The sequence below is a fragment of the Columba livia genome, chromosome 14 (genome assembly GCF_036013475.1).
Source record: "Columba livia isolate bColLiv1 breed racing homer chromosome 14, bColLiv1.pat.W.v2, whole genome shotgun sequence".
Lineage (NCBI taxonomy): Eukaryota > Metazoa > Chordata > Aves > Columbiformes > Columbidae > Columba > Columba livia.
Genome location: NC_088615.1, coordinates 6687807 through 6709459, shown reverse-complemented (window position 1 = coordinate 6709459; position 21653 = coordinate 6687807). Strand labels below are relative to the sequence as shown.

Sequence of the window (21653 nt, the reverse complement as noted above, 5' to 3'; positions counted from 1 at the left end):
ATCTGCATTTATTGCCCCCTTCCACAATGTATTTGAATTGTTTACATTCATTTTCCGTTTTGTTTTGTCTTTAATTCTCCATTTCCTTTGATGCAAGAAGATACCAGTGGAGGGTTCTCTGTGTATTAAAAGGTTATTTCTATTTCCCCGAGCATCCTGCCCATGTTCAGTGCATGCCAGTAAAGGCCAGGATGTAGGTTTGACATAGTGAGAATACAGAAGTGGCTACAGCCCTGTGTTTTAGCAGGCTCAGCTACCAGGGTCACTACATAGGGTCTCCTGCTTGAAGCAAGATGCTGGGGAACAGAGCAACATTTGGGTGAAGATAGAAACATGTTCTTCATTACTTGACCAGGTTGAACATGGAGATGGACATGACTGATTAAAGTGTATAAGCCACTCTGTCAAAAAGGAAGACTCTGTGCTGCCTGGGGTCAGGCACTGGGAAATTTAGTCATATTTCAAGTTTCCATTTTAGACAGTTTCCAGCACAGGGAATTTACTGCCATTACGTGGCTTTTAAATTCCAGCATAATTCAGAACTTCACTTGGGACCAAGATGTACCTTTCTTTTTTTTCTTTTTCTTTTTTTTTTTTTTTTTTTTGACAAAAATATTTAACTTTAGAGGGAGAAATGCCGTGCTTGTACCTTTCATGTGCCAGTATATTTTTAGCTAAAGCACAACTATGCTATCTCTTTAATTTTTTTCTCTTGTCAAATATAGGATTTTTCCCTTCAAAACACAATATAATAATACTAATTTGATAGCATGACTTTGAAAATGGTTTTGGCAAAAGGGTATAGAAATCCTAATGAAAAGAAAAAACAGAGAAATATAAAATGGGTGCAGTTTCCCATAATAAAATCATCACCTTTTAACAGAAAATACCCATTCTGATGCATACACTTATGTTTATGATTCAGAAATTATTTAGGCTTTTATTGCACTCCATATTTTAATGACCAATTGACATTTAACTACCTTGTGATTACTAATGCATTCAATTAAGCTTTTTGTTCCTTCCTTACTTGAACAAAGAAATCCAGGATACAATAACAAAACCATTTCATCTCCTTACAGCAATATTGAGTCTCTTTCTGCTGTATATTAAAAATCAAGTTTATTCAGTGTTCCTATGTGAAATGAAATACAGAATAAATATTTACTAGGTTTTTTAAAAAGTAATTTAGAAACTTTTGCTGCTTCCATCAGCACTCAGGGGATCTGATTTGTGTCTCTCACTGACTTCATGCCGCTGATTCCAGAGGAGTTGCTCCTCTTTCTGTCTACATGTGAGAAAAATTAAGTTGTTCTTGCTTGTGCTAGAGAAAACATGTTTAGATCTAGCCAGCAATGCTCCCTGCTTGTTCCCAGTCTGAGGAAGGTCATTGAGGTGATGAAAGACGCGCTCCTAACTCATGGGTTTGGTGTCCTGCATGGTGTATCTGAGGTGCTTCAGGTGCACTTTGCTCTGTAGCCGTTCAGTGCAGCTGCTTGGGTATGGGCAACCACCCAATGCTCTGCCAGCTCACGGAGAGGTTTGCTGACCCCCATACCAGCCTTCTGAGATCTGGCACAATAGTAGTGATATTGGTCCCAGGCTTCAAACCCACCTATTGAAAAAAGGGGATGTTCAAGCTTGCAGATCCCCCTGCATATGTAGCCTCAAACGTGGGCTCTTGCACTGCAGTCTGACCTGCAGCCCAGCAGCAGTGTGATTGACACGTAGCTAATAGAGGATTACAACTTCAAAAGGAGACCATGCAGTGGGAACAGGCGAGTGTTTAAATAACAAAGAGGCTCCTTTTTATGCAAATGCCCCAAGCAACAAAAAACAGAGAGAGGATCTCATCTCCTACCCTCTGAGAGTCTGGGAAGTGTAAGGAAATTGCTCGTACATAGAAGCTTTCATTCTCTTTCCTCGCAGCCGTTGTGTGTTCTGCAAGAAAAGCAGAGGAGATAGTGAACACAAGCTTTCCCTGGGATCTGATTCGGAGGCAAGAGAAGCAAAGTAGGAGACAAGGCGAGGACTGGCAATCTACTTCTTTCCAGCCTTCTCTGTCTCCCACTTTTCTTTTGTTAAAGCAGAACTTGATTTATTTGTTCACTTGCTATCCTGGAGGAGGCTTGCTTGCCTCCAGAATCGGAGAACTGTGTAACTGCAGCAAGAAGCTTCCAAAATCCATAGCAATAATGAAAGAACAGGAAACAGAAAACTGGATTAAAAGACATCTTCCACTTTGGGAGAGTCCCTTTGATCTCCATTAAATTGAAATAACCACAGTGCAAGAGGAGAGTGGAAGTGTATGAGTGTCAGAACAGAGGACAAAACTCCATGAGCCTTTGGGTCTTTGATAAAGGCTTTTGTGAACAGTGTGACTGGCTTGTGCCCATGCTCAGGGCACAGGGCTAATTACACCTGATGTAGCATCCAGGTCATCTTGAGTGGGAGGGTCTGTGATGGAGGAGCAGTGAAAGCTGTCTGCAGACCAATGGGTTAACAAACCTGAAGTCCTCTCATTCTCTAAGGGGCACTGGCTCCCTCACTTCTTTTAGGACCGGTAGAAAAGATGTCTCTGAGGTAGCTAAAGTCTGGACTATTGCTAAAGATTTAAGCCAGGATCCATGCATGCAAAAAACCTCTGTCTCAGCTGGGAATGTGCTGCTGGCTCCCCCTCCCTTTCAGCATCCCTCCCTTCACCTATGGCAGAAGAAATTTTCTTCTAGGCTCTGTCTATAGCTGCTGGGTTTGGGGAAGGAGGGCTGAAGGGTCAGAATAAAAACACAAGGCAAGAGCAAAACTTTCTCTGCCTGACCTCTGGGCATCACAAGTTTGACACTTATTCCTCAAGTAAGTTTTTATTCTAGCAAGGGGCAGTGCTGTGAGACACTGTCCTTCCCACAGTGCTGCTCATCATTGGAAAACTCTCTGTACCTCCCCCAATAGAAAATCTTATCTGACTTCACAACAGCTGATTAATTTACCAGCTACAAAACCAACATCAACATTCTGTTGATGAGGGAGGAGAAGATACTACACTAGGAAGGTGATAGTCTAGAAAGATGTTTTTCTGCATGGAGAATTTTGAGGTTTGATTTTTGGAAAGGAGCAGGAAGAAGTTACTTTCATAATTGCAGAGGAAGGTCCTGTGAACTGGCGGTTGGAATTTGTGTAACTCTTCAGGTGCTTCCAAATTGCAGATTTTCTGCATATTGCTGGTGGGGAATTGTCCCTCCTTACAGGTGTGTACCAGAACTTCCATAACGTGCTTTTTTGGAGTGGAACCTCTTATTTACTGTCTGTTTGCAAAGTCTGTAGCACAACAGGATTCTCTGCCAGCTGTCCCGAAGATGTTATCTCTGTAATTATTCTTACTGTTCTGCGTGCGTGCACTTGAAATGATGCCGGGGTGGGGAGAGAAATTAATCAGTCTCAGTAAAATCCATAGGCGGAGATCTTCAGTGCTGCCAGTTCCTATGTGCATTCCAATCCCCTGGGCATCTTGGATAATCTCAGCATGTAATTATTATCAGTAAACATTTTGCTGTTGGGAGCAGGTGAGTGCAGCTAGAAGGAACTGGCATGTATCCAAGGAATTTATATGCCACCTTATTATCATAGTAACTGAATCAGGGAATAGATGGTCTGGGTTTTTTTATTATGTTTCACTACTTCGGCGAGCGAGACACATAAAAGTCCATCATCTAACCAGAAATCTCTATCCATTTGAGAATTCAAATAGAAATGTCCCATATTCTAGTCCAGTACCTAAGATACACCTTTCTTCTTTGTTGCTATGCATCAAGGGAGAGATGGATGACTTCAGTATGTTGTGGGGTTTTTGTGTGTGTGTCTTTTATTTTTTAAAATTTTTAAATTTTTTTTACAATCAAATTTTTCTTACCCTTTCTATATTAAACCACGGTATTTCCAGACGTGAATTTGTTTCATTGTGATTTTGATTTGCAACAAAACAGTATCTTAATCTGACCTCATGGTTTGGCCGAAATGATGGTCTTCAACAGAAGTTTTATTTGTAACTGATCTCATGATATGTCCATGTGAAAACAGAAAAGTAGAAGTAATATAAATGAGTGAAATGTCCATGTTCCAAAATAAAATTTAAAAAACCCCAAAGAACAAATTCCAAAAAGATTCAGTGGGTTTTTTTGAATGAAACTGATATAATATCACTGAAACATAGAAAAGATTTTTATGCAAATACCTTTCCCAAAATGAATCTTTTGAGATTAAAAGGTTGCGGTAAGTGCTGTCTCAGACCAGCTAAAACTAAACTCCCACAAGGTAGACATAAAAAGTAGCAGTATTAATTTTATAGGAATAACTACAAATCCTCATATAAAACTGTTGGCATGCAAAAGTTTTGAAACAGAGCAGAAATGAATTTAAACAATGGAAGTCTAGTACTAGTACTCTTTACATCGTTCTGCCATCCTCTCACTTTGTAAGCCACTTCCATGAAACCTCATCTCTTCTGTTTTTGCAGCAATGAACCTCATAGGAAAATAGAATGGAAATTAATCTGATATAACTTGGGTAATTGTGTCCCATCTCGACTCCTCCACTGTTCTCAGCATTGTGGTGTCTGACTGCCCCCCAGGAGTGCACTGAACAGTGTGACTTGCATCTGGCATGTGTTTGTTCTCTCATTCCCCCCTCAGGGGAAATCGTTTTCAGTTGAGTGATTTGTTAGGAATTATTTTTAAACATGTGCACATAGGATGCTAAACATTTGGTAGAAAAAGGCCAGGCCAAACAAATTTCTCTTTGAATGGAGGAAAACTAAGCTTGTGAGGGTTATTATGTCTCGTTAGAGTTAATCCCATAGCGATTAGGCAGAGCAGATTACCTATACACATGATGTAGTGTTGCTGACCACAGCTACAGTAATCACTTCAGGAGGCTGTTGGGTGTTATGGTTGTGTGTCACTGAACTTGAAGTTAAGGACTGAGATCTGGAGACTGACTCTGTACTGTCAGAGAGAGACCTTGGATGTGCTTGCGGCAGCCCAGCACTACCAACAGGAGCTGCTGTGGAGGGTTGTGATACTTCAGTTGTTGTGGCAACCAGGAACAATCCATCTGGTCCTCTGCTGGCTTTGGAGTTTTAAAGTGTCGTGGTGTTCCCTGTTTCTGCCTTGCTGCATCATTACTTCCCAGTGGCATCAGGACATTACAGCAAATGACAGGGAATTTTTGTGTTAAAATGTTTTGACCATCCTTTGAGCTCCACTTGTTGTTTAACGTCTTCCATGAACCATTTCCACACTAGGCCATGGCAATGCATGGCCAGCAGATACAGGTCCATTTTTTTTTAGAGTAATCAAAATGCTGGAATTAATATTTATTAATGCAGCCTCTGGTACCTCCTTGTAGGGGAGTTAAAGGTCCCAGGGATCTCTTGGATTGTGTAGCATGAAGGGATGGTACTGCTGTCCTTGTTGGGTTCTGTGAAACATCGGATGCCCAACTTTAAAATGATGTCGATTTCTGGGGGCTTTTCCCTAAAACAGGCTTAGTTCCCATTGGATACAAAGTGGACAAGTCATGGGTATATACAGGATTTTGTCTGAGGCTGTTTCTTGTAAGGCTGAATGCTTTCCAAGCTCAAGGGAAAGTGTTAGTCCCTTTCTTTTGCTCTGTGACTTTTATGCATTCACATGGACATCTCTGTTCTTTATCCTGTTTTCCCAGCAGCTGGAAACAGGTGAGGGGGGAAACCAAAATTAGGAGCTTAATCTCAAATGCCCTTTCAATATGACACTTTTCAGTAAAAGCTCTTATAGATGTTATGAACAATAACATACCTTTCTTCAGGCTATTGACTTTTCTAACAAGAGCGATGCAGACCAGTGTCCTTCCTTCAGAAACCTCGGATGCCATTTAAACACCATCCCCTGGGAGGACCTTGTTCTCATCTGAGCATGATGGTTTTCTGACTAATTTAAGTTTGTCCTTATTCAGTTTCTTTGCTGTCAGGGCTGCTACTCAAAACAGAACTTTTATGTAGCTGAAAGTCTCTCGATGCTGAACTGGCAAGAGGCAGACTTATGCCAGATATTTTTAAGAAAATTAAAATGAGTTAATTTCAAGACAACATTTCTATATGAAGTGCCTTTCAGGCAAGTAGTTTCTTTTCTGCTTGTGCTCTTCCACCTCTTTCTATGTCACCCTGTGCAAGCACCCCTCAAAATTCAGTGTGGCTGGATAATATGTAGTCATTAATTCTGCTTTCGGGTTCAAAGATATCTTCAGTGCTGAGATTGTGGTAACCTCTCTGTGAGGGTTCTAAAAGTAATTTATGACAGTTTAATATGATTAATTTTCTTCTGTTCAATATTTTTTAAAGGATGGTTTAACAATTTTCTGGTAGTTTTTATAGAGATACTTTGTTTTGTTCTCTGTAATGTTTATAATATGCTGTATTAGAAAACTTGTTTTGTAAAAATTTGACGTTTTGTAGAGAGGCTGGTTTGGTTAGAGTCTAAATATATCTCACACTGAAGGTAAAACAGATTCAGGTTGTTAGGAGAAGAGAGGCTATTTTCCTTGCACAACAAAAGTGGCATCTTGAGTAAATTCTGGGATACCCTGAGCGCCCCTCTTGAGCTCAGGGCACTGTGGCTTTCCTTGCCCTCTTACTGTCCTTATGGTTTACTATCACTTTTTGGTTGTTGCTCAGCTTGCCTCACTGGTGACATCAAATCTAGCTGCTGCTGAGCTGGGTGTGAAGTCAAGGGAAAAGAATACAACTGGAATAAGTTGTATGATCTGATTAAGCTGTCCCTCAATAGCAAAGCTCTTATTTTCCTCTGTGGTAAAAGATAGGAGGGTGGGAGACAGAAAAAGCAGTGATAGCTGAAAAGCTGAGTGATTTTCCAAAGGTTTCTGAGAGATCAGCTGCTTTGAGTGAAAAAAAACAGAGAACAATTTCACAGTAAAACTAACTTAGTTCTGCACACTACCATGAAAAGTTGTGATGTACTGTGATAAAAACTGTCAAGTTTGCTTCTTGGTGTGCTTGGCTAGTAATGCACTGTTGTCCATCCAGTCTGTTGGCTTTGGAGTTTTTGCATCATCCTTAGTAAATGACCTACAACATCCATAAAAATTCCCTGAAACAAACTGGGGATTAACGTGGCTCAGGGAGCATGTGGGTCAGCAGTGATATGCACTGTGCAGTGAGAAGGTGCCAGGAGCTGTCTTCCTAATACATGTCTAATGTCCTGGGCTTGGTTTAAATCTCCAACTAAACTTGTTATGAGGGTCTGGCCCCACTTTCAGGACTGAACCTGCACTGTATTTTCTTTTCAGTGGAAGTATACATAAAGTCTCTTTTCTCCCTGGCCAGTTCTTGTGGGACAAGTCCGATTTGGGTATCTTCGAGATTCTTCCCTTTTGGAATGTGTTTTAGATTAGTCAAAATAATTCAATCTACATGTGGTCAGCCTCTGGCTTCACTAGGAAGCTGTGCCAAAAAAATACCAATGTGCCAGTTTACTTGTTTAGCTGAGACCTTGCCTTGTACCTGTGAATCTATTGTGCAGTTGTTCAAATGAAAACTTCCTGCTCTTGCTTTCTAGGCTCTCCATCCTTCTACTCTTGCTGATGCTATTGACCTGGGTTCCTTGTGTGCTCCTCTACACTCTGGCAAGATGCAAAATTTGACTTCTCTATTGTCTTCGATGAGAGGCTTCTCATATCCATGAAAAGATCCCTCCTGGTAAGTCTCCTTCTTTTCAGATTCAGATCCTTCTTAAAAAGTCATAATATCTACAAAAGTATATAGGAATATTCCAGGGAAACCTACTTTGGAAATGGTAAAACAAAGTGGTTTTCACTCGTTCAACATTCTCTTTATTGAATTGAAGGGGAAAATAGAGAGTAGAAGAATTTTTAGCTTCTTGTGAAGCTGGAACCAAGTGGAGATATCTCACTTTAGTGCATTAGAAGTGTGGACTAAAGCTCTAAAGAGCTTGATTAAAATCCAGTGACATTGTGCAAAAGATCAAAGTGAACATGAGAATTGCTTGCAAATCACCTTGTTCTCTTGATGCGCTGGCAAAGCAGCAGTGAGCACTGCCCTGATACAATATCTAGGGGAGCCTGGATGGTCAGGGCTGGCTGAAATGTTGGTTCCCTCCCTCCCTTACACTTTTTTGTAAGGTTCCCCTCAGAGGGTTACCCAGAAAAGAGCATATAGGCTTTTGGCTGGAGACAATTTCTTCTTAGTGTTGGATGTACAAATACTGACTTGCTGAGGAGAATGTTATATGCTTGATGTCTGAGGCTGGTGTTGGTTTCAGCATATTTTCTTTATGTATGATACACAGAGCTGTAGAGAGCTACTGATGTGAACTGCCTGGGCAGCTGCCACTGAGCTCATATACCTGTCACAGCTTCACATAAATTCTATCAAATATGCCAAACTGTCAGCATTAAAGAATCCCCTGGGCCACCTCTCAGAGGGTCCAGCAATTTCTCTTGGTTTAGGGTTTTGCCTTCCTGATTTCTGAAGATGAGAGTTTTGTTTAAAGATTCTCAGCAACATCTGAAACTCTCTTACATTGAACAGAAGTGGCAAAGTTATCAACCCTGAGTGGGCAGAATTTGCATTTTAACAAATGAATTAAAATAACATGTTCTGATATATTAAAAAGTTCATGTAATAAAACTGCAGTTTCTGTGCCTGCCAAAGCCAAGAACTGTTCAGGCATGGGAAAGAATGAGAGAAAACAATCATACAACAACCAAACTAATGAACAACCCCCCCTAAAAAAACCCCACCAAAACAAAACCAAACAAAAAAACCCCAAACCCAACCACAAACAGAAATCTAAACCCACACACAAAAACCCCAGTGAAAAACATTCAAGCCTCAAAGAAATACTAGGAGAAGAGGTGAAAGACAGCTGCCTAGGATACCCATGAAAAAACTGGTTTTAATCCCCTGCTGGTGATGTTTCCTTAGAAAGGGAATACATATATAAAGGAAAGGCTGCATGGATAATGTGCTTGGTTGCTGTAACCCTCAGCTTGGGGCCAAATGCTCACCTTACAGGCAAGAAATAGTGCTTTCTTGCAGATAGCAGGATTTCCTCTATGTCATGCATCTCCTCTGCAGATCTGCTAGTGCTTTAGTGGAGGAATATCAGCCTCAAATTTTATAGAAATTAGGTAGCAACAATCACAGACAAACATACACAAGGAAGTAGTGTAATGGACTTGGGAATTGTGTAGACTTGTATTGTATAGCTGAGAGAAATCTGTAACTGATGGGAAAAACTAGAAAGAGTTTGGAAATGGTAGCACCAGCTTTGTACTGCTGAGATAAAGTTTGCAATACAGCGACCTGACGAAAATCTTCAGGATTACAGCATTTGTCCTTATGCAGCAGTATGAGAGTTTGGATGGTGGCCAGGATACCATCTGCAAGGGTCCAACAAAAGTCCCATACACTTCATAGAATAGATTTCACTCTCCCCTCACTCCCCAACAACTGTTCCAGCCAAGTGGGAGTGGAGGAATTTTATAAGATTAGCAGGCTACAAGCAGAGAACTAACATTGTCTACCTTCAAATGCCAGGGGTATAATCTCTAAATTAAGTTTACATGATTTATCACATCTAGGAAGACTGGTGAAACAACCAGAAAAAAATAGAGGAGAGGTGAGGCAAAATGCTAGCCCTTGGGCTGGAGGGGATTTTTCTCATCGGGAGTAACATGCAAAACTCAGACCACTGAAATAGGATTAGTATTGGGTCCCCAGATGAAATTGTTCTGAAACACAAAGGTTTTTAATGTATTCTATCAAAATCCAATATCTCAGGATGGTGACCCATCTGTTATCACAGAGAAATCAGTTGAAAAGAGCATTAGAAGTTGGAATTTGTCCCCAGTGGGAGAACTTCACTGAGTCATAGTGATGTATGGGATCTGTGCAAAGGGAAGAGAGAAAATATTTTCCCTGTGATTTATCTATCACATAATCGCCGCCACTTTCCACAGCGTTTCTATTCTGATGGCTGCAGACAACAGCAAAGAGAAGTTCCTGCTGACTCCTTTGCAGTCTGATTATATTGGGGTTTTAATGGTAGAGGACCTTTGTCAGGATGGTAGAAATGTGTTTGAAAAGCAAGGGTAAACTAACATATAAGATAAAGGCCAACAGAAGCTGACCTTAGAGAATAGCGGATTTGATACATTTTATTCACTTGATACTTTAACGTACATAGAGGGATGGTTTGGTTAAGCATCTCGTGTAGGTTGCTTCTTCACAGTCAGCTTTCAGGGGATCCAGTAAAAGGCATCATGCAAATGTAAATCCATGGACAACAAACAGGGAATTTGGGCTGTGCAAGACCAGGCTGCTTTTGGAACAGCATGGGTGTACAACTAGGTTCATTCTATGGGTCACAAAGAGCTAAAACTACATTTGTCTGTGTAGCTAAAATAAGAACTAGACCTAGGACAGCTGAGTAAAACTAATTTCCAGTAAGAACAAATTCATAGGATAAGGGAAAGCCTGAGAACACTTTATCCTTTGCTCTCAGCATTGTGGTGTCCAGGAGAAAAGTACAGAGAATGTCTTGCTTACTCTGGGCCCTGAAGCACGATTGTGACGTGCTTTTCTTTCTGCAATTGCTGAGCCTTTGGTGCTCACAATAAAACTCACTCTGTCTTTCCTTCTGTGATCCCCGATACCATCACTTTCCACTGCTATCTAGGAATAGAGGCAGTTTGCTTTTATCCAGCTGTACCCCTCTGGTTTTAATTTGCTGATTCTGAAGTAACATCTACAGCTAAGACAGGAATAAAGCCACATCCTGCAAATTTATCCCACATTTTGCAAAGAGACTGATTAAAACTTTGTTGTTCCTAGGAAATCTGGGCACCTCCTAAGACAGAGATATGAAATGGTTTTCCCTGTTAACTGCTGGGATCTTCTTAGGAATCCTATCATATTTCATTTTTATTATCTGTTACTAGAACTACCCAGGTGGCTTATTGAAGAACACTTGTAAAAAAATGTAGCATTGTTCTTTTATCAGGAATAAATTAAATTTATCTCATAACCCAATCACTCCTTCTGAAATTACTACAGATCCATGCAAAGAGGAGTCGAAGATAATGTATTTTCTTCATTTATTGCATTTAGCATTCATCATCTTTCTTTGCATTTTTCTATCTTTTTTAAATACAAAACACAGGTGTTTAAGGGTTAGTAAAGACCATCTTGGTGGGGTTTTTCGTTTGTTTTGCTGGTTAGCTGAAGTTGACATATAGCCAGCCCCACATACGCATAGTTTCTCTTTAAGCTTGTTGGTGTGGTGCTGCTCCAAGGAGACACCACATTAAATTCATGTTGGCAAAGGTTTGTCACCTTCTAGGGAGATCTGGGTTGATTAAGGTTGCAATTTTCCTCACTTAACTTCATCCCTCTGAGCACACATGAGCCAGTTCCTGGCTTCATGTTAACAGGCGCTTTCACAGGTAGCCAGGATTACTTGCCCTCTAATGTGCCTTTCTCTTTTTCTACTGTTGAGGGAGCCTGGATGACAAACCTAGGTTACACACGTCATTTTTTGATGTTTAAAATGAGATTAATTCTATCCTCAGTTCCTCCAAAGCTATTTGTTTGATATTTTTTTTTTTCTCCCCTGGCTGTCTCAGAACAGTTCTCCTCTGCCCAAAGAGATTCTTGCTCAGTTCCTCCAAGGCTTGACCTTTCCAGAGATTTTTCATTTATGCCAGCTGCTTCACACTTTCACCACAACTCTAAATAGTATTGTACCACCTCGTGAATTCTCATTAGAGTTATGTTTCACCTTTTACAAATACAGGTCATGTTTGTCCGGTGCTTCTGTGTGAGGTGCCAAGCTGCCAAATCAGTATTGTGTTGCCTAAACTCCTTTCTCACAGCAACATCTTCAGGGCCAAGCTATTGATTGTCTGGAGTGTGACAGTGAGGAAGAGGGAGGACACATGGAAACTCTTTCTTTGGCTGGGACACTGGTACTGGAAGAGCCTTGGTGCAGCTGAATGTCTCTGGAGATACAAAGATGTTGCTAGCTGCTGAAGACAACTCACTCCAGCTTGTCCTTTTACTGTCCTGGCCTCTTCTTGAGGCCACCAGGCTGAGGTCTGCAGTGCAGTCAATTCATTAGCTCTGTGTTTGCTCTGCCAGCGCTAGGTAATCTTACACTGTGAAGGGAAAAATATTCACTGTAAACCTCACCCAGAGCATCACTGATCTGGAAGAGCAACTTTCAGGAAGCAGGTGAACAAATGGTTTATCACAAGGCAGTTTTGACCCATGCCAGGGTCTTATTAAATGCCTTATTTCTTTGTCTGATTGTGCGTAGCACTGAGAAACTGATCACAAGGCATTGATATATTTTTTTTTCCCATCTTGCTTTCTATTACCTGGGCAAAAGGGAGAAAGTTTCAGTCTTTGAAAACGTATTAGGGAAAGCCTGAGAGGAAAGGAAATACGCAGTCAGAAAGGTGATGTGCTTTGGTGCAGTGTGGGCTAGGTGGCTCCTGTCAAATAATGGAAATTATTTATTTGGACTCTGTTTTATTTACTTATGGGGCTGATGCAGCTGTGGAGAGTCTACTGGTCCCGCACCAACAATGGACCTGTGTATAGGCAAGTTCTGGTTAGTTCCCGCAGAAAGAAGTAAAATACAATAGTTTTTAGTTGAAACACTCATTAGCTGCAGCTCCCTAGGGACAGAAGAGATTCCTTACCCCTTAGAAACTTCTCATCAAAAGCCAATGTCTCACACCCCAGGCTCAGCTCACCAAACTTTGGTCCTGGACCTTCTATACGAGCCTCCAAACAACCTCCCATCTCAGCCTGGAGAGTGTGAAAAGCACCTGTCCAGGGCTGGGACCTCAGTGAGGAGAATCATCCTTTGGAGACATCTCTCTCCTCTAGTGAGGGCCCAGGGTGACTAGCTACCGCTTTCTAATTTCAGCATCCCAGGTAGATCCCTCCATATCTGTCGGGTGAAGCTCTGTCTGGTCTCCCAGTAAAGCTACTGGTAGTTAACGAAGGATGTGGGATTTTGAACATTTTACTGCCACGGGTGGGAAGAGGGAACCTTGTAATTTCCACCTCAAGAAGTAGTTATCCCTGTGTTATCAGGATAACAGCATGCTTTGTCCCCTAAGGGGTTTAACTTCACGATGGGAAAGTAAGAAAACACTAGATTTTGTCTAAAGGAAAGCTTTGAATCTGTCAAATACTTGTGAGGCAGCAAAACTTGCAAAGGGCCTGGGATAGGGCTGATTTACAACTGCTTTGTGGGTGTAATTTTCTCTGCTTTCTGGTCTTGAGCTTTATTTGCTTTGGGAGAATACCATTGTGTGTGTTTTAGTGTGACATTTACAATTTTCCTCATGCAAATTGGCCCAGCAGCAGCCCAGGGACAGCAGACCATAAGCTTATAAGGGTTGACAGGGAGGGTGTGCAGCGAAGTCAATATGGGGGTGTGATTTCTTCTCCCTGCAGGGAGGGAACTGGATTAGTTGCTGTGGAAGGATGCTGTGGAGATTTGGTGCAGAATTATTTTCTCTTTGCTTCAGTTCCCCTTTTTCTTAGTAAAATCAAACTACTATTTCGAGGCTGTGCTGCCCAGCTTCAAGCCTCCAGGTATTTTTTCCACTGAATTATGCTATTTAGTTTATTATTTATTTATCTGTTTGGCTATTTTTAAGAATAACTGAGAGAATCCAGATCCTTTCACAAATCTGAAAATCATCTGATGTAATTTTGTTAAAAAAGAAGAAAAAAGGAAGAGAAAAAAAAGGAAGAGAAAGCTCATTTTGGAGCAAAACTTCAATGTCTCTCTAGAAAAAAAGAGATTTTGAAAAGAGTGAAAATGAGGTTCTGTAATGGGAATTGATTTTTTTAAGGTTCACCATGGGGTGTACTCTCGAGTCCCCATGGCAGTGCGGGGGAAGAAGATACAAAGGTATTTGGTACTGCACTACTACTGGCTGTGGCGGTGTTAGAAGAAACAAACCCACAGTGCAGCTGCATGGGTGTAGCATAAGGTGAGATACTGCAATTTTCCAAAGAGGTGTAGATGCTGGTTCTGCCAGTATCTTGAAGAAAGGTAAACTATGCAGCAAGAGCTGGCACAAATTCTGTATTTGGCTACATATGGCACTGATTTATATCGGGAAGGAGTTCCCTGCAGTGAAGCACTGTAGGGAGACTGTTGCTTGTGATTTACTCATTGTGCCAAACTTGCATTGAGTGTTATTTTTAAAAATCCCATGTAGTCTCTTTTTTTTTTTTTATTCCCTTCCTCTCCTTCACTGAGCAGCACTAAATGCTGTTTGCCACTGAGGACATTCAAACTAATTCTTCAAAAGTGCTGATGAAGCAGGACACACTTTTATTGCTGTCATAATATCTCTCAAGCTTGCTTCCTTGATTGCGTTTGTAAAACACCAACCTCAATAAGTTAAAACCCCAAGGAACGGTTGGTGCAGACAGTAGCCCCTGAATGACAGCCCATCTGCTTGCGTGTCTTGCAGGCCAAAATGTCTTAATCACAAGGCAGTATTAAGCTGAGTGCAGAGCCTGGCAGGAAAGCTCAGCTTTGCTACATCTACTGCTATGCTCTTGCCCCATTTGATCCCATGGTGCCTGCCAAGGTAATTGGCAGACAAGTTGTGTTCCTCCTGCTGGGACACTCTTTCATTACGCAGCATGTTTCCTGCAAGCAAGGAAATGTGCTCTTTGCATGTCAGCTTATTTACACGCTGCTGAAGGACAGAGCTGGATGGCTGCCTCCTGAGGAAGAGTGCATGGAGTTAGACACAAAGTTTATACAGCAAGGGGAGGTGGGGCTTGGTAAACAAACCAGTGTAAAGCAAGAAGACTGCTATCCCTGAAGCCCATCTTTACCTACCTAGGAGACTTCAAAAAGATTTTTCAGCTAGATACCCTCAGTTCTATGACAAGCAAAAGCTGCAAGTTTGAGAACCCCACTCTAGACCAAATAATCACACATGATGAGTCTGGAAGACTCCCGCGGCATGTAGACCAACATCCACGTTACCCAAGAGTGAATGCACACACGTCCTGTTATCCAGCAGTCCAGGCTGCCAGTGTCTGGGAACAGCCACCTGACCCCCACCCAAAACAGTCCGTATCAGAAGGACTGTCTGGGCTGTCCATTCTGAAGAGGAGGAAATTCTGTAGTCAGGCTCAGAACTACAGCATTTGTTCTACTGTCACAGGCAAGACAGATTTCTCTCCCCTTAGCTGAAAAGGGCTTGAGCCCAGTTCTCCCTGTATTTTGATCTCTTGTTCAAGTCTGCAAATACATCTCAGCTCCAGCCTGTGGTGTGTCCTGCAAGTCTAAGTCAGTCTGCAGCTCTGTTACTGTCTTCTGGGTTTGATCTGCAGGTACAGTGCCTCTGATTTTTCTGGTTGACCTGAAACTGCATGGTCTGTTAATCCCCTAATTCATAGCTCACCCATCCCCCCCCAGATGCCTCTTGCCCTCACAGTCCTGCCATTGCACATATCTCCCAGTCACAAACTTATCTGGGAGCAGAGATCCCTTGGACCAGCCTGCTGGAGTGGTTCATCTCGGTTCTCAGCTGCAGCAGCCTCCCTGTGTACATTTCTGACGGCAGCACGCTCACCACAGCCAGAGGCCATTCTGTTTTGGTCCTGCCTCTTGTTCTGGGAAGGCTGTAGTGGGAGATCATGATGTGATTCTGTAATAATGATAAAAGGTTGGGTGTGCACGGAGCTGCGTATGCTTATAGCTGATTTAATGGTAGCTAAATAATTTTCCCAGTGTTGTGATTCACTGGGGCAGCATTTTCTGTGTCTGTGGCTAAAATCCTCTCCAGAGTTATATCTTGTCAAAGTCACTGACATGGGATGATATTGGACACACATGTTCTCACCCTGTCCTTACGTTCTCTAACTGCTGCTTCCTGATCCTCTGTATACGTTTTGGGTCGGAATGAATATGGAAGTTACCTATGATTGAAAATAATTGACCCTACTAAGTCTTGCTGAGGTGTTAGTGTTAAGTATTTCCTGACTTATATGCTGCTTCTCCCTCTTGCTGCATCTTGGTTAGGATGTTGTGCCTACCAAACATGCCTTGATGAAAATCAGAGTGGGTACTGAGTCCTGCTGGGGAATCAGTAGCTGGGGATAGTGACTGAAGCTTTTTGGCAATTTGCTTTCAAATGTCTTGGCAACAGGAGTAATTTAGGTCTAATGAAATAGATGAAGAGGAGAGAGGAGGTCATCTCTCAGGCTAGAAAAGTCAGCTTATGTCATTTACTCAAGACTGGCTTTAAGACAATCCAGTTGTCCCAGAGCCGAAAATCCTGTGGTTTCCTTCTCCTTTCTTTGGTGTTGGCACTCACTTGGGAAACATGGGCTGCTAGAGGTGTTGAAGCATATGTGTGCTCTCAGGCTGAGTGGGGGTCTGCTGGGGCTGAATAACTGAGGATAAAAAACCCACTCTGGTGGCACAGACCATCTTTCTTTGCCTTTGAAAAAGCAGCAAAACAGTAAAAGCCATGTATTTGTTTGCAGAGTTATTGCGCTATTTACATATGTGTTTTTCGGAGTACTTTAAGATGTCTCTAGATATTAAAAATCTGTTTCTTCCCTGGTGTGACTCACTTTCCCCTCTTTTATGCTATATGCAGTAAGATGCCAAACATCTCCATTTTGCAGCAATAGCTATCAATACAACGGCATAAGTGTGAGCAATCCTGGGAGCAGTGGATGGCCTGTCTGAACTTTTTCCATCCTCCCCAGAGCCCAGCTGGTGCACGGTTTCCAGTCTTATTTGGCTAAGGAAGCACAGGATCAATGTTTTTGACTTGTCAATATTCTCATCTAGCCTTTTTTTTTTAAAAAAAAAAAAAAAAATCCTCCTCACCCTTATAGCTCTCTCCATTGCACTTGTTTTAGTTTTGTTTCTCTTGCTTTCCACCTCTGCTCCTTTGTGGCACAACCTTTCTTCAAGTTCATAGCCCTTGTTCTGTGTGTTTCATACAGTTTTAAGTAGCTTTGTAGTTTCTTTTCCCTCCTCAGTCCCTCCAGAATTGATACTGCTCAGTCAGGTCATATTTTTTTTCCTCCTATAGATTCTAGCTCAATTTCTCTATCCTGCTGTTGTAACTATGGTCTCTCAGTCCCAGACTAGCTCACTGCATCCCTGTCACAGCTTCTGCATGTCTTTCTAATGATCCTTTGTTAGGCTGTTGTCAGCAGCTAGATGCATTTTCAAATGTTCTCCCTCTCTGTCTGCTGTTGCCGAAGCTTTGATTAATTCAACCTCGTGTCCTGGACCTCTGAACAAGGAGAACAAGGACTTTCCCATCCCTATCTCTGACCCCAGGGAAAAGGCTTGGTGAGAAATGGAGATGGGAATTAGGTGCTGATTTCTGTAGTGTCAAAACCATGATCATGAGACAGTCTCTGCTGCAGCATTTGGAAGGAGGCAAGAGCCACAGCAGGTGCTCATTTACTCTGTTTTGGGTTGTGCCCTTTGCCAGTTGTCCAGACTCTGGCACCACTGAGAAGAGTTTGGCCTTGTCATCTTTGCTTTTTCCATCAGGTATTGATACACATTGATAAGGTCTCCCTGCGTGTTCTCTTCTCCAGGCTCTCAGCTTTTCCTTGTACATCAGGTGCTCCAATCCCTTAGTCATCTTTGTGCCCCTTTACTGGACTCCCTTCAGCATGTCCCAGTCTCTCGTGTCCTGGGGAGCCCAGCACTAGTCACAGGACTCCAGAAGATGCTCACCAGTGCTGAGTAGAAGTGAACAACCTCACCTCTCTCAATTTTCTCTCAACCCTCTGCCCAGTACAGCCTATGATGTTGCTGGCCTGCTTTGCCGTGGTGGGACATTACTGGCTCATATTCAACTTTTCCACCAGGACAGTGATGTGCACTGCATGTTTCAGTGTCTTTCTATTTAATTTGTGGTGTTAGTGTTTCTTCTGGCTGCTGGAGCCATTTATGTTTGTATTAGAGTGTTCCAGTTTGTACTGAGTATTATCAGATTGCAATTTGATGTGAAATGGGCAGAAGCTGATTGAAGGGCCAAGGCAATTCTCTCTCTCATCATCTTCCAGAATAAGCACTGCTGTTGTAAGCTCCAAAAACACCTGTGAATGAAAGAATGTTCTTAAATTCTTGGATGACTTCCAGCATCTGTCTGTGGGGAGGATAATCTTTCTGTGAAGAAAGGATGAAAGCCTGTGTATATATGAGGGTGACATTAAACTGAGCTACCCTTCCACTCACAATTGTTAATAATAATAATAATAATAATAATAATCCATTGCATATGTTTCAGAGGCTTAAAGGCCCAGTGTGAACTTCTTGGGAAAAGGAGCCTTGTACAATATGGTTTTTTCAACCCTAGAGATGAGCAAATCTTCCTCAAATATTTTGAATCATTGATGGGTGTTTGTTCCCAGCTTTAATCATCTCTGTCATACCAGTGTCATTTTTACCCAGGTGACTGTTTCTTGTTCAGGAGGCTGAGACAGTGGCAAATTCACATCAGAATGGGGATGTCTCTGCACAGCAGGGAGTCCCCAAGGCTTCCCTGGGAGCAGCTTGGATGCTCTGCACAGTGATGGGATCATAAGAGAGTCTGACTCTGTAGTAGCAAAAAGCGCTTCACAAGCTCCTTCAGAGACCTGTCTGTTCATTCAGATGACTGCCATACAATGTGGCAATCGTTTCCCTGAGTAAAATTTCAGGGAATTGCAGCCTCTTTGGTGATCCCTTCTCTCTCATGTTGTCATTGATAACTGGCTGTGCAGCAGGTGTGGAAAATACTGCCCAGCCTTTTTCTTCTGCCCATGGCAATCCTCAGGTGCTCTCATATCTCCTTCTCCCAGCACCACCAGAAAGAGCCTGTGTTGTTATCAAATGAAAAAAAATCCCACCTAGCAACATAAAAGTGTATTGCTCTGGAGGGTCAGCAGTAGGTGGATTACACCCTGAAAATCCCCTGGCAGTTCTTGGAAAATAGGATTTAGATCTTTGTACAAAGGCGACTTTTATTAAGCAAACTGCTATCCAGTTGGCTCCCTGGAGTGCTGAGCTAGGTGAATTTAGGAAGCTTTTAGCCAGGAAATTGGAGGGACGTGGTTATCTGTCACAGATTTTAAAACCCTGCCAGTGGCCCCAGGGATGATGTTTCGATACAGATGCAGGAAAAGAAGTGTGTGGCCAAAGCAGTGAGGAGAGTGGCTACTGGGTGAGAATATTTCCATTTGAAATCAAATGGAAACTCCCCAATTTATTGCTTCTTCAGAGATCAACTAAGAGAACCTGAGGCCTTTAAACACTACAACCTTATTTACATATATGGTAGTTTTGTTTGTCATTATTGCTTTCCAAAATGTTGAGAATAAGGTATTATTAGTAGGTTTAGGAACAAAATGGGCAACAGCCTTGTTTCTGAGGGCAGAAGTGAAGAAGGTATGGCCAATGCTCTGGTAAAATCTATACATGTGCATGCATATACATTGCATACTACAGTACAATTATCTGTGGCTGAGACACAGAGAGCTGCTCAGGAAGACAATGTGGCCTTTGGGCTTTGTCTGGACTGATTGTATTCCTCAGGGTAATTTGAAAGACCTGAAGGTGGTTGTCTTCTGCTAGCTGCCAACAGCTTCAGTGGCCTAGCTGGATACGCGACAACTCTGGGGCACGGCACGCTTGGCTCCTTTAATATCATCATGTTTGCCTGTGCTCACTACACAGAATATGGCATTAAGAGCTACTGTGTTGGCATAAGTCTAATTAGAGTTGCTTTTTTATGGTTGTGTTTCTCTAATGGAGCTGAGAGTTGCTTCCCAGGGTGAGTAGTAGTGAACTGGCCCTGGAAAGCTTGAATATCACGAATAAAGTTAGCAGAGGATAAAGACTTCTCCAGAATTGAAGCCCAAGTCCAGACAAAGATCACCTGAGATCAAGAAGATCTACTTGAAGAAATAATATGGGCCCTTATTCCTGAATAACCTGCAAATTTTTTTTTGGCTATTTGCTGTGGGTTGTTTTGTTGTTGTTATTGTTGTGTATGCTTTTTTTTGTTTGTTTTGTTCTTCCCCCTCCTCCATGTGGTATCTCAGCCTCTGTGTCCTTGTCCAGAGGAAAAGGCACTGTGGAGAGACAGGATATCAGTGATGTGTCTGCTTCACTGCCTGGCATGTGGGGCTGGTGGGGACTAGTGGCCAGCACTGAGGCCACAGCAGCATTGCAGTCACCTCCCATCTATGTAATGGGAGCAGACAGGGACCAAACGGGTCATAAATGTGCCCCTAAGTGGCAGGGGAGGTGCACCCTGTGATGCACCCTAAGGGGCTTGTCCTCGGATCATGGATCATCTGGATGGGGGGACCTGTTGGACGCCTGACATGGTGTCAGGGAACGGCTTAGGCAGACAGACTTGTATCTGACTGCTGAGAAATGCCCTTGGGTCTCACAGCTCAGACACAACCAGTGACACCCCTGTCTCCTCTCATCCCCATGCAGAGACGATGCTCGACAGAGCCACAGCGGGCACAGCCTGTGTTGCTTTCCCAGGCCCCCACAGCTCCCCAGGCCATTACAGCTTGCAAACAATAATTGCACATTAACACCTCCCTGCAGAGGTGCAGCAAGGCTGGATGTTGCCCTTAGAGTACAGAGAAGATGGGTAGCAGGTAATTGAGTTAATGAGACCGTTCAGAAACAAAGCTCTCTTAGCAAAGATAATATACCCCCCTCTTTCCTTTCTCCTACCCCTCCCCCAGGGCTCCCTTATTCCTATTCCAGGTGCTTCTGCTTATGGAAGGACATTTATCATTTCTCCATCTTTGACGGCAGGTTTTTTTCCCTCTCTTGCTCTCTCATTTTATCTTGCCCAAGGGGTCTGTGCTACCTTTTATTAGCTGACACTTCACTTCTGCAGATGGAAATGACACTAATGGAATGTGGCTGAGGCTTTATTACAGAAATGCTGTTTGCCCTGCACAAGCAAACCTCCGAATAATCCTGTAGGAAAGGAACAGACCTTGAAGGTAGATGGAGGAGCTGCAGATGAAAAAGAAGCCAGGAGAGAGGCTGATGGGTTAGGGAAGCAAAAGGAAATAGAGAAGAGGAAGAAACAGGCTAGGGCATATCCCTCTGTGTCCAAAAAGAGAGGACAGGCAGTTTAACTGAGAACCAGCTGAATTTTGTATTCAGATTACTGGCAGAGGTTTCTAGGTGAGAAGATGAGGTGGTGGCAGCCTCTGCCTGGCTGGCACTCCTGACATTGCCCCAGGTTCTTGCCTAAAAGCTGTGCCACTAAAATAGCTGTTAAGGATGGTAGATGCTGTTCTGGAAGCTTCGGTGTTGTTTCTGTGAGTGAGCACAGGGCTTTCAAACTGAAGGTATGTCTCTCCAGACATGGCTGTGCTAACCCAAGCTGACAGGCATGATGCTTTTTGCTTTTCCTGAGCATGAAAACCTGCACAAGACATACTGAGAGGTAAACGTCACTGTGTCCCTGCACTCTAGCCTCTCTCTTCCTGCCTATAGCAAGGCTAGAGCACCCCCCTGCACTGTGAGAAGATG

At 42.6% G+C, this 21653-nt stretch overlaps 1 long non-coding RNA gene across 3 annotated transcripts in view; it reads left to right on the top strand.

Annotated features, from left to right (window-relative positions):
* LOC110359598 (uncharacterized) overlaps positions 1-21653 on the top strand; it is a 167621-nt gene that overhangs the window by 43804 nt on the left and 102164 nt on the right. For all 3 annotated transcript variants that reach the window (XR_010466116.1, XR_010466114.1, XR_010466115.1), the window contains exon 2: positions 7608-7747. This is a non-coding gene — a long non-coding RNA (uncharacterized LOC110359598). The remainder of the gene's footprint in view (positions 1-7607; positions 7748-21653) is intronic.